Source organism: Dipodomys merriami, unplaced genomic scaffold (genome assembly GCF_024711535.1).
Source record: "Dipodomys merriami isolate MVZ:Mamm:240054 unplaced genomic scaffold, mDipMer1.0.p SCAF_35, whole genome shotgun sequence".
Lineage (NCBI taxonomy): Eukaryota > Metazoa > Chordata > Mammalia > Rodentia > Heteromyidae > Dipodomys > Dipodomys merriami.
In genome coordinates, this window is record NW_027205048.1 from 5,620,147 (window position 1) to 5,632,852 (window position 12,706).

Sequence of the window (12,706 nt, forward strand, 5' to 3'; positions counted from 1 at the left end):
CTAAAGAGCTTAGGACAGCACCCAGACCCTGAGTTCAAGCCTCACAACCAACACAAAAATTTTTTTAAAGAGAGATTGAATCATGCATAGTCCTAGGTAGAACTGCACATATTCAGTTACCTAACATCTCTTCAGTATGATTTCTCTGGCTCAATCCTATAGCGGCGTGGACACCAATTATTTATTTTGAATAGATGTTTTCCAGGCCCAGGGCAGATAGCCAATGATGAACAGAAGTCAAGTCCTTACCTAGCCTCAGCTGAAAATGAGGAAAGGCTGGTGGAGCAGGAAGAGACCAGGAAGAGGGAAGGAGGAGAATGGGATGATTGTCTAAACTCAGAAGAGACCTTGCATTCATTCTGCTCACCCACTCAACTCATCTCACTCATTGCTTCAGCCAGTGCTAGAGCACAGGGGTTGGGGGAAGGGCACACTATGCCCTCTGCAGGTGAGAGCAACTGTGCTGGGTTTTCAAGCAGCCACATTTACAAGTCTTTCTCTCACTTTGTTGGGGGAGAACAAAAGACTAGAAGACAAACTGAGCTAAAGCCTTGGGAAAGAAAATCCAGTTCCACCAGGCTCTTCCTTGACCTGTTCCCACCCCTTTACCCCTTCTGTAGCAGGTGGGGCAAGCTGAGCCCCTAACCACTGGCTTGGAAAGAAAAATCCTGGTGTCATTTGATCCAGCTCTCTGAGCTGCATTCTCCCAGGAATTAGAAGGAACTTTCCAGGGTGTTAACCCTTTTCGGTCACAAACAGAGGCTACGAGGCCATCCAGGCACTAAGAGGACACATTGGAACATGAAAAGATGACCATGAAGCGGTGATGCTGATGATGCTGATGACAAGGACAATGAGGATCACTGGCTCCAGTGGAGACTTCACTCTGTGGCAGGCAACTGAACTGTCAGTGGTACAAGGTAGTGAGTGTCATTATCTCTATTTTACAGATAAGGAATCTGAGGTCAGGAAAGTCAAGTATTTTGCCCAGTCCCACAACTAGAAGGTAGAATTACTGAGCCAGTGTCTGTTTATATTCTCTCTCTGCTCCTTCAGTACTGTTTGGGATGGTGAAATGATACAGGTTCATATCTATTTAAAAAGTCCCACGATGCACTTGCTTTATATTCTTGTATGTCAGGTGACCAGGAAGATATTCACAGAGCATAGATGGTCTCTGGGGTCTGATTAGACTTTGTTGGTCTTGGTTAAGATCTTTGTTTTCAGTTACTGCCTAGTAGGGCAGGAAGAACGTGAGGATTCATATGGCCTGAGTCTTAAGAAGACCCAAGGACCAGATACCTGGTTTCATTGCTGCAGACCCAGCAATGAAAGATCCCAATGGGTAAGCACAGGCAGATGGTGACGTGGAGCAAAGGGCAGACAAGAACAAAAACAAGACATACAAAGGAGGGCTGGGAAGGTGGCTCAGTGGTAGAGTCTTTGTCTTGCATGCATGAGGCCCTGGGTTTGATTCCTTAGCACCACATAAGCAGAAAAAGTTGGAAGTGGTGCCATGGCTCAAGTGGTGGAGCACTAGCCTTGAGTTGAAGGGCTGAGGGACAGCGCCCAGGCCCAAAGTTCAAGCCCCACAACTGAAAAACACACACAGAGGAAATAAGAGAGATCCAAGAGTCTTCCAGTCCTATTATTTTTGAAATAGGGTTTTATTTCCTGCGGACCATGTCTGCCTATTTTAGGCTTCCTGTAGTTCCCGGGATGAGAGGAGTATCACTGACTTTCCTACCAGGGCTAACCTGGAACCAGAACCCTTCCCGCTTCCCCCTCCTGAGTAGCTAGGATTATGGCACCTGGCCTAGACCCCATAACTTGATGAAAAGTTTCAGTAAGATTGAGTGTAAGTTTTGGGATTCTGTTGCACAGCAAGGTGATATGTCCCTAATAATAGTGCATAATCGATTTGAAAATAACTACGAGACAGGATTTTAAAATCTTCTTACTAGAAAAATGATAAATACTTGAGATGTCAACCACTGATCCTTCTTTAATGGATAGAATATATATTTTATATTCTCTCATGTATTCATATAATGATTACCATAGAGCATATAAGGTATGGTACATCCTATAATGTAACACACACATATAACATTGTTTGTCAATTAAAAATAAAACAAAGAGCTAGGCCCTGCTGGCTCATGCTTGTGAGCTACTCAGGAGGCTGAGATCTGAGGATCACTGTTTGAACCCAGACTAGGCAGAAAAGTCTGTGAGACTCTTCAATAACTACTCAGAAAAAGCTGGAAATGGTGCTCTGACTTAAGTGGTAGAGTGCTAGCCTTGAGCACAAAGAAACTAAGGGACAGAACTCAGGTCCTGAGGTCAAGCCCCAGAACCAGAAAAAAAAAATTAGAAGAAGGAAGGAAGGAGGAAAGGTAGGAAAGAATGAAGGAAGGAAGGAGGGAAGGAGAGGAGGAAGGAAGGAATGAGAGGAAAGGAAGGAGGGAAGAAAAGAAGGAGGGAAGGAAGGAAATCACAGAGGCCAGAAACTAAGATGATCCTATAGCCATCTTTTCTGAACTATCCAGAACTGGGATTAGAATATTGATAGAACAGACTTTAGATGTAGCAGAATTTATCTCTTTTACCGTCCCCACACACACACAAATTGAAGAAACATGAAGTCAGACTTCCCTGGCCCCGTTCTCTCCCCTGGCAATGGAGCCTGAGGTCTGTGGGGAGCAGCTAAGTGTGGGTTTGGTTTGCTATACCTTCCATTCTCAGAGCCCTGCTAGGGACTGACATACAGTAGGTCTCATACATTTGTGGAATGACAAAAAGCCTGTGGATCCCCAAGCCTGGATTCTGGGGCCTCTGGGGATGGCTTTGTTCCCCCTGGGGCAGGCTAGATGTGGACTTGAAGCTCCAGGCTACAGTAGCTGACCTGACAGCAATGTGGGAGCGGCTGCGCTTTGGGCCCCTCCCGCCTCCCTCCCACAGACTTGCTTCCACACGTCAGCGACTCCCATCCTACCTCTCCACTGAGCAAACCAGGTAGTTTCTTTTTGCTCGAAAGGAGCTGGGGGAGACTTGGAAAACTGGCACAAATGTGGGATTCATGACTAGCGTCCAGTGGAGCAGGCCAGCCTTCAGTTCTTTTGTCAGGCAGAGACCTCCAACCTGTCCTGACTTTGCACAGGGATTAACAAACACGCTCTGCTGGGGCGCAGGGATTGCTGCGCAGGGCAAAGGAATCCAGGCTCAGGAAGCATAAACCCTAATTAGGGAGAAGAGGAAAATGGGCAAAGTCTGCAGTGGGATGGGAAGGATTTCCAGGAAGGACCTGGAGGAAGAAACACAAAGGTTAATAACCAGGTTTGCTGTGGGATTAAAACTCCAAGGCACCTTTTACCGAAGTCTGAAGAACTGCACATCTCTATGGAGAAGCAACAGAGATGCAACCAAGGAGAAGAGAGTGAGGGTCTGGGCGGGGCTGCTGAATGGTGTGTGTGTGTGTGTGTGTGTGTGTGTGTGTGTGTGTGTGTGTGTGTGTGTGTGTGTGTGTGTGTGTGTGTGTGTGTGTGTGTGTGTGTGTTAGTTTCCTCTGGCCATCAAGTGAGATGTGTGGACTCTTCTCAGAGTTTATATTTTGTTTAAAATGCATTAAACAAAACACATATGAGAGACTAGCACAAAGAGAGCATTCCAGAGATCCAGAGAGAGTCTTGGCCTCTCATGAAAGCTTTTGGGTGAGGCATAACCAGAAGGATTACCCAGAAAAGTCTGGATACCTACAGTTGCTGGAGCTCACAGAGCAGAAGGGAAGTGTCAGGAAACCTTAGCTCTCTTACTGAAATCTAAGGCCCCTCCCCAATACTCACCACTCCACCTAATACCAGATTCTCAGGAGACAAACCTTAGCGAAAGGAAAGGAGCTAGTCAAGGCCAGCCCTGAGGACAATAGAAGAGACTTACCCATCTCAGATCTTTAGAGGAAGGGGATCTCTGGAGGTATGAAAGGCTATATTGGGATCCAAAAGGGTACCAGTAAGAAAATAGGCTAGGGCAGGCACGAGTGGCTTACACCTCTAATCCTAGCTACTCAGGAGGCTGGGATTGAAGGATCCTGATTTGAAGCCAGCCTGGACAGCAAAATACATGAGACTCACATCTGCCATTAACCACCAAAAAGCTGGAAATGGAGCTATGGCTCAAAGTGGTAGAGTGCTAGCCTTGAGTGAAAAAACTCAGGGACAGTATCTAGGCCCTGAGTTTAAGCCCCAGGATGGGCACAAAAATAATAGTAATACATGAAAGTATATTCCAATAACATTTCCAATCAGGATTAAAGAAGCTGGGTGTGTTGGTGTACACCTGTAATCCTGGCATATGCAAAGCTAAGGCAAGAGGATCTTGGACTTCTATCCAGAATATACATGAAAACTATCACTGGGCACTAGTGTCTGCCACCTGTAATCCTAACTACTCAGGATGCTGAGATCTAAGGGTCAAAGTTCTAACCTATTCCAGATAGGAAAGTTTGTAAGACTCTTATCTTAACTAAAACTACCCAAAAAGCCAGAAGGGGAGCTTGGCTCAAGTGGTAGAGCTCTAGTCTTGAGCAAAAGAAGCTCAGGGACAGCACCCAGGCTCTGAGCTGAACACACACACACACACACACACACACACACACACACACACACACACACACACACACACACACACACACACAAAACTATCAAAACTCAATAGAAGCTGGGTGCTGGTAGTTCACTCCATCCTAGCCACTCAGGAAGCTGAGATCTGAGGATTGCAGTTCAAAGCCAGCCTAGGTGAAAGTCTGTAAGACCCATCTCAATTAAATCACAGAAAAAGCTGGACGTGGCACTGCGGCTCAAGTTGTAGGACCCTTGCCTTGAACAAAAGGAGCTCAAAGACAGTGTGCAGGCCTAGAGTTCAAGCTTTAGTACTGGGGAAAAAAAAGAGAGAGAAACTCAATGGAATAAAATAGAATAGTAATAAAATAGAAAATTAAAGTATTTGAACAAACACGTCACTGAAAATATACTTGTAAATAAGTGAAATGTAGCTCAATCTCATTAGGCACTGCAGAAATTCAGTCTGTGATCAGACTGAGGAGCTTTGTTTGGTCTGTTTGTTTGTTTTGTTTTAACTTTTTTTTTGTCTTTTCTTTTTTAGTATGGGGGACCAAACCAAGGATGTTGCACTTCTAGACAAGCACTTTGCCACTGAGTTACATCCCAGCCCTAGTGTAATGTACTGTAGTGGTAACGTTTTCTTAGCAAGTGTGAGATCCTGAGTTCTATTCTCAGCACCATAAATAAGCAAATGAGCTGGGTACTGCTAGTTCATGCCTCTGTAATCCTAGGTACTCAGGAGGCTAAGATCTGTGTATCACAGTTCAAAGCCAGCCTGGGTAGGAAAGTTCATGAGACTCTTATCTCGAATTAACCATCAGAAAATTGGAAGTGGTGCTGTGGCTCGAAGTGGTAGAGCACTAACCTTGAGTGAAAAAGCTCAGGGACAGTGCCCAGGCCTCAAGTTCAAGCCCAATGATGGGCAAAAAAAAAAAAAAAAAACCAGAAAAAAGAAAAAGAAAATCTACACTTAAAAGTATTAAAGCTAATCATGGTGGTAATAGCAGCATGTCACGGGAGGTTGAAGCAAGAGGATCTCAGTTTGAGGCTAGCCTGGTCTATATAACCAACTAAACAAAAAAGAACAACAAGAACCAAAAAAAAGCAAATTTTTAAAAAGTCACATGAGTGTTGGTAAGGATGAGGAAATTTCCTACACAGCTAGGGTTGAGTGTCAATGTTCAAACCCTCTGAGGGGGAAAGATGGTAGCCTCCAAAAGTCTCACACACTCCCATTCTCTGTTCCTGCCACTTCACAGCTAGGTAATTGCCAAGTGAAAAGCCACATCCACACTAAGATGTGCATGCTAATGTTCAAAGTGGCTTTATTTGGAATAGCCCTCAACTGGAAACAAGACAAGGGCTTGCCAACAGGAGACTGGATGAACAAAGGGGTGTCTGTCCACAAAAACAATGCCCCTCAGGAAGGAAAAGGATCAGACTATTAATCTATAGCAGTATGGATGGATATGAAAATAATTGCACTAGCTGAGCGCTGGTGGCTCACGCCTGTAGTCTTAGCTACTCAGGAGGCTAAAATCTGAGGACTGAGATTCAAAGCCAGGCAGGAAAGTCCCTGAGACGCTTATCTCCAGAAAACCGGAAGTGGAACTGTGGGTCCGAGTGGTAGTGGCTTGAGCAAAAGAGTTCAGGGACAGTGCCCAGGCCCTAAGTTCAAGCCTCATAACAGAGTAAAAAAGAAAAATAAATTGTACTGAATGAAAAAGTAAAGTTGGATAGAACATATACTATAGAATTCAATTTCTACAAAGTTCTAGAGAATGCAAACTAGTTTGTAGTGACAGAGGTCAGTTCAGTCACTTTCTGAGGACTGAGGTCTAAGTAGAAGTAGAAGGGAGGCACTACCAAATAGTGCCAGGGAACTGTCATATAATGGGTATGTTCTCTCCATCATCTATCTGTTTGTCTGTCTATCATCTAGCAACTTATTTATTGAGATGGGGGTTGTACTCTGTTGCTAAAGCTGGCCTTGAACTCACAATCCTCCTGCCTCATCCACTATCTTGATTATGGTGAGGATTTCATGAGTGTGCACTTAGGTCAAAATCTCTCCAGTTGTTCATTTCTGTATCAGTAAGCTCAGGCTGTTAAAACAAAATACCACAGACCAGGTGGCTTAAACGTCATATTATTTTTTTCCTTGAGGGGTCTAGAGGCTGGACATCCAAGATGAAGGTTCTAGCACAGTTGGACCCGTGAGGCTCTCTCCTTGTTTTGAAGAGAGCCACTCCTTGCCATGTCCTCTGTGTGTGCAGCCCTGATTCACTGGGGCCCACCCTCGTGACCTGATCTATCTTCTTCACCTCCTTCCTGGCCATATCTCCAAACAGAGTAATGTTGGAGGTTAAATATATAGTAGTTCATGGTATATCAGTATACTTCAAATAAAGGTGCCAAAAAGAAAAAGTAAAGAGTACAGGATGTCAAAGGGCACCAATTCTACTGAAATGGAACTAACAAAGCTTTCTAGAAACTGAAATTGTAGCTGGGTCTGATTGTCCATGTCTGTAATGCAAGCTGTTGGGAGGCTGAGACAGGATCGTGAGTTTTAGGTTAGCTTGAGCTCCAACAACACACACACACACACACACACACACACTCACCACATACCACAAAACAAACGCATGAGCTGAGCTTCGTTGGTAGAGTACTTGTATTGTGTGTGGCATCGCAAAACAACAACTACTACTGAAAATAACAACCACCAAAAAATGTGATAGAATTACCATAATGTTTATTAAGACAAGTATGTTTGGACTGGGAATGTGGCTCAGTGGTAGACTGCTTGCTTGCCTAGCATGCAGGAAGCCCTGGGTTCAATTCCTCAGTACCACGTACACAGAAAAAGCTGGAAGTGGTGCTGTTGCTCAAGTGGTAGAGTGCTAACCTTGAGCAAAAAAAAAAAAAAATAAGAAAAAAACAAGTATTTTGACTATGGTAGTTTAGAATTACTGCATATGAATGATAATTTGAGGAGCTGTAGCCCCCATAAGGTGACATGAAAATACTTGTGACTTTAGTTATATTAAAATCACAATGACTGCTAATGATCCTGCAGGCTGAGGTCCACTTATTATTATTATTATTATCATTATTATTATTTGTCGGTTGTGGGGTTGAACTTGGGGCCTGGGCACTATCTCTGAGCTTTTTTGCTAGTCTAGTACTCTACCACCTTGAGCCAGAGCTCCATTTCCAGTTTTTAAATGGTTAATTGGAGATAAGAGTCTCATGAACTTTCCTGCCTAGGCTGGCAGGAAAGATCCTCAGATCTCAGCCTCCTGAGTAGCTAGGATTACAGGTGTGAGCCACCAGTGCCTGGTTAACTCTTTTCTTTTTTTCCGTCTGAATCTCAGATTAGATCTTAGACAGCCTTTTGAATCAACTTAAGAATTCAAGTTCAGAATGCAAAACTATTTCTCAAAAACTAGCATGCTCTGGCTTTCCTGCAGTGGGATGGATGGAAGGGAAGGATTATTTTTAAAATCTTGCAAGTTGGGGGCCCTGGGAGCAAGTGTTAGGGTTCCTCAGGAGGATGCAGGGGTGTGTACACAGTGCATTTGGCTGGATCTCCAGAGCAGACTTCATGCCCCCCTGCAGATGTCAGAGAGGACACATTTCCTTAATCAAGGCCGCATCTGCTGGCTCAGGGGAGCTCCAGCTCAGTCTACAGGTGGCAGTTCATCTTGTAGAAATGAAGCTGTGCAGATTTAAGTAGAGCCTGGAGTGGCTAGAGCCCTTGGGGTCTCCTGCTGTGTCCAGGACCTCTCTCTTGTAGAAGCTGCGACTGGCCTGCCTGAACCCAAAGGAGAGTCTCACTTGGCACAGGAACCTGCAACTCAAGAGCCAGATTTCAGCATCTCCCTTTGAACCTTCAATCAGAGCTGCCCTGAGGGAGGAACATTCTTGATCTCCCTGCCCAGAATCCCGAGGACAGGCATCTGCCTCAGCCTTCGAAGCAACTAGGAAACAGGCCTTGCTTCTCAGGCCAGAGAAGCTAAGGAGACACAGTAGGTGTTGCTCGTGCCTGATTTGGATCATGGCAGATCTCAGGGAGCATAAGATGCTGGACAGGTAGGGGTGTGTGTGTGTGTGTGTGTGTGTGTGTGTGTATTTGTGTGTGTGTGTGTGTGTGTGTGTGTATGTGTGCATAAATGAATAATTGTTCCTACAAGTTCAAGTTTTAAAACTCAGCCAAAGTGAAGATGCTTCCGTGATTCTTTCTTGGATTGCACAGAGCTATCAATACTGCTGGTGAAAACAGCAGTATTCTGTGGAATTGTAGAGCCGGCAGTCAAGTTGAAAATGACTACAAAGGTGGGATCTGAAGCAAGGATTGGAGCTGGATGTGATCCCCACTTGAACCTATTTCCCCCACCCTACCACCCCAACCCCCCATGTCCACCCCGCCCCACCCCTGACACACACACACACACACACACACACACACACACACACACACACACACACACACACACACTCCCTTCTGTGGCCGGCCTTCTCTACCCTGGTGAGTCTTCTTACTAGTTGGGCTTCCCTCCTTCTGATAGAAGCTCATGACTATTCAGGGTGTGATTTGGCTAATACTGCCCTAATAACAGCCCTTCCATCCTCTCTGGGACTGGGGAAAATATTAAGAAGGTAGCCAGCGCCCGTGGCTTAGCCTACAATCCTAGCTAGCTACTCAGAAGGCTGAGATCTGAGGATCATGGTTGGAAGCCAGACCATGCAGGAATGTCTGTGAGACACTTATTTCCAATTAAGCATCAAAAAAGTCGGAAGTAGAGCTGTGACTCAAATGGTAGTCTTAGCCTTGAGCAAAAAGAGCTTAGGGACAGCACCCAGACACCCCTCTCCCACCCCAAAATAAGAAAGTATATGTAATTCAAAAACCAACTCTAGTAAATGTATAGGTGGGAGATAAAACACAAATGATTTTAGAAGGTAACACAGGAGACTGTCTTTATAGTAAGGAAAGACTTCTCATTGTATACACTCAAAAGCAAAAACCATAAAGATTGCTAAAAACTAAAGTTTTCTGTTCACCAAAATGTACCCTTAAGTTTAGGAGAGAAAAACAAGCCACATACACGGAGAAGATGTTTGCCTGTGAAGGCCTTGTATATAGAATATGTAAAGGATTCTTAGCTATTCCTGAGCCTTTCTGTGCTTAAGGCTAGCCCTCTACCACTTGAGCCACAATGCCACTTCTGGTTTTCTAGTGGTTTTTATTGGAGATAAGAGTCTCACAGACTTTTCTGCAGGGGCTGGCTTTGAACCTCGATCCTCAGATCTCAGCCTCCTGAGTAGCTAGGATTACAGGTGTGAGCCACCAGTCCCCGCTCACTTCCAGATTTTTTCTAAGCAGTTTATTGGAGATAAGGATCTTACAGACTTTCTGTGTGGGCTGGCTTTGAACTGCAATCCTCAGATCTCAGCCTCCCGTGTAGCTAGGATTACAGATGTGAGCCATCAATGCCTGGCTAAAGGATTCTTATGAATCAATAGTTAATACTAGGGTTTGAACTAAGGGCCTTATGCTTTTCCTTGGCTGGTGCTATATCACTTGAGTCATGCCTCCAGCCTGGCTTTTTGCTGGTTATTTTGGAGATATATCTTGGAGCCTATATTGGCTTTGAACCTTGGTCTTCCAGATCTCAACTTTTTGAGTAACTAGGATTACAGGTATGAATCACCCATCAGTGCTTAGCAACCCCTTTTATAAAGTAGGCAAAAACCATGAACAAGCCAGGTATCATGGGATAGCCCTTGACCAACCAGGGCTACATAGTGAAACCCTATTAGCAAAAATAAAAATTAAAAAAGACTTGAGCAGAGATTTTACTAAAGAGGACATCTAACTAGCCAACACATGTGTGGAGATGCTCGAAGACATTAGTGATCAGAGAAGTACACACCAGAGCCACTGTACAGTCACCATTAAAGGAGTAAAACAGTACCAGGGAATCAATGGGTCTCTCTGAACTCTGCCTAAATTGGGTTCAACAGCTCTGGAGACATTCAGTTCATTCTATTAAGGCTGACTATATGTCACTGCCTAGATATTACAGGAATGGATTCATATCAAAATACCTCCACATAATAACAAAGACTTGTACCCAAATATTCACTCTAGCCCTATTTGCTTTGGCTATCAACAACCTTGACTTTTTATTGAGGTAGAGTGGACAATAAATTTACATTGGTTATATTCATTTGTGTATCTGTATATTCTATATCTATATATATAATGGAATAATATACATTCATGAAAAGGGAACAATGCCACATTATTAGATTCTAATGCTAGACAAAAGAAGTACTACTTACTGTGGCTTCTACTTGCCTGATAGATAAGATTGAGCAAGCTAATCTACTGTCATAAAAGTCAGGATACTGACAACTTCTGGGGCAGGATTATTGGATAAAATATAGTTCACCACCGGAACCGGTGGCTCACGCCTGTAATCCTAGCTACTCAGGAGGCTGAGATGTGAGGATGACAGTTCAAAGCCAGCCTAGGCAGACTCATCTCCAACAAACCACTAGAAAACTGGAAGTCGTGCTGTGGCTCAAGCAGTAGAGCGCTCGCCTTGAGCTGAAGAGTGCAGGGACAGCGCCCAAGCCCAGAGTTCAACCCCCACGACCGACCCCCCCCCCCAAAAAAAATATATAGTTCACCCAATAACATCTGAATTTCACATAAATAATATACAATTTTAAGCATGTGTCCATTCACAATTCTGTTTGTTAAATCTGGCAATGCTATTCATTCTGAGAGACTATTACTTATAGGGCACATGAGGCTAGCTTCTGATGGTGCTTTAGGTGTAGTTGCATGGGTGTGTCCATTGTAAATGTTCACCTAGGTGAGTGTTTAAATTTAGCACTTTACAACAGGAATGTTACACTTCAACAAGATGTAGCATAAGACCTTGAGTTCAAAACCCCAGTACCGCCCCTGCCTCCCCTCAAAAAAGAGATAGAGCAAACAGAGTCAGGAGTATTAGTTGACTGAGTTTAACGAAATATTTCCAGTCTCAGTTTTTCCATCTGTTGAATGGAAATCATTTTACTAAGAGTGTTAGGTGGGAAGAAAATGGAAGTTAAGAAGATGAAATAAGCAGGCACCAGTGGCTCTTGCCTATAATCCTAGCTACTCAGGAGGCTGAGATCTGAGGATTAAAGTTCAAAGCCAGCCTGAGCAAGAAATCTATGAGACTATTATCTCTAATTAAATAAGAGAAAAAGCAGGAAGTGGTACTGTGGATCAAGTGGTACAGTGCTAGCCTTCAGCAAAAGGAGCTGTGAGAAGACATAGCACCCAGGCTTAGAGTTCAAGCCTCAGGACTGGCAAAACAGGCCAGGCACTGGTGGCTCACACCTCTAATCCTAGCAACTCAAGAAGCTGAGATCTCAGGATCTAGGTTCTAATCCAGCCCAGGCAGAAGAATCTATGAAACCCTTATGTCTGAATAATCAGAAAAAAGCTAAGAGTGGAAGTATAATTCAAGTGACAGAGCAGCAGCCTTGAGTGAAAAAGCCAAGTGAGCATGAGGCCCTGAGTTCAAGCCCCAGTACTGAATGAAAGAGCATGCTCAGGCTAACTTACCCAGACAGGGAAGGACATTGACAGGTTCAAATCCCACACCCTATGGCTTTGCCGGGAAAGCATTCTTGAATTTTACAAGACTCAATACACCTAAGGCTTGATGAGGACTATTTATTAATGAGGAATTTGTTTGTATGTTTTTGATGTTTTGTGACTGGGTCTAGAACTCATGATCGTCTTGTCTCAGCCTCCCAAATGCTGGGATGATAGGTATATGCTACTTTACCCAATTTAAGGCAAAGGATTTTAATAAAAGGTTTGAGATGTGAGACAGCCTAAACCAAGCACCAATCTCTCAAGGAGTTCCCCGACACCCTCCTGTACAAGTGGAAGTGTCAAAAGAGCCTCAGTTTGCAGAACCATTGGGCCCAGAGTTCCAAGTAGCAGTAGTCTTGAAGAGGCCTCTGTGACCTGGAATTCCTCTCTTCCCTTTTGACCTAGCCTCCTCCTTCCC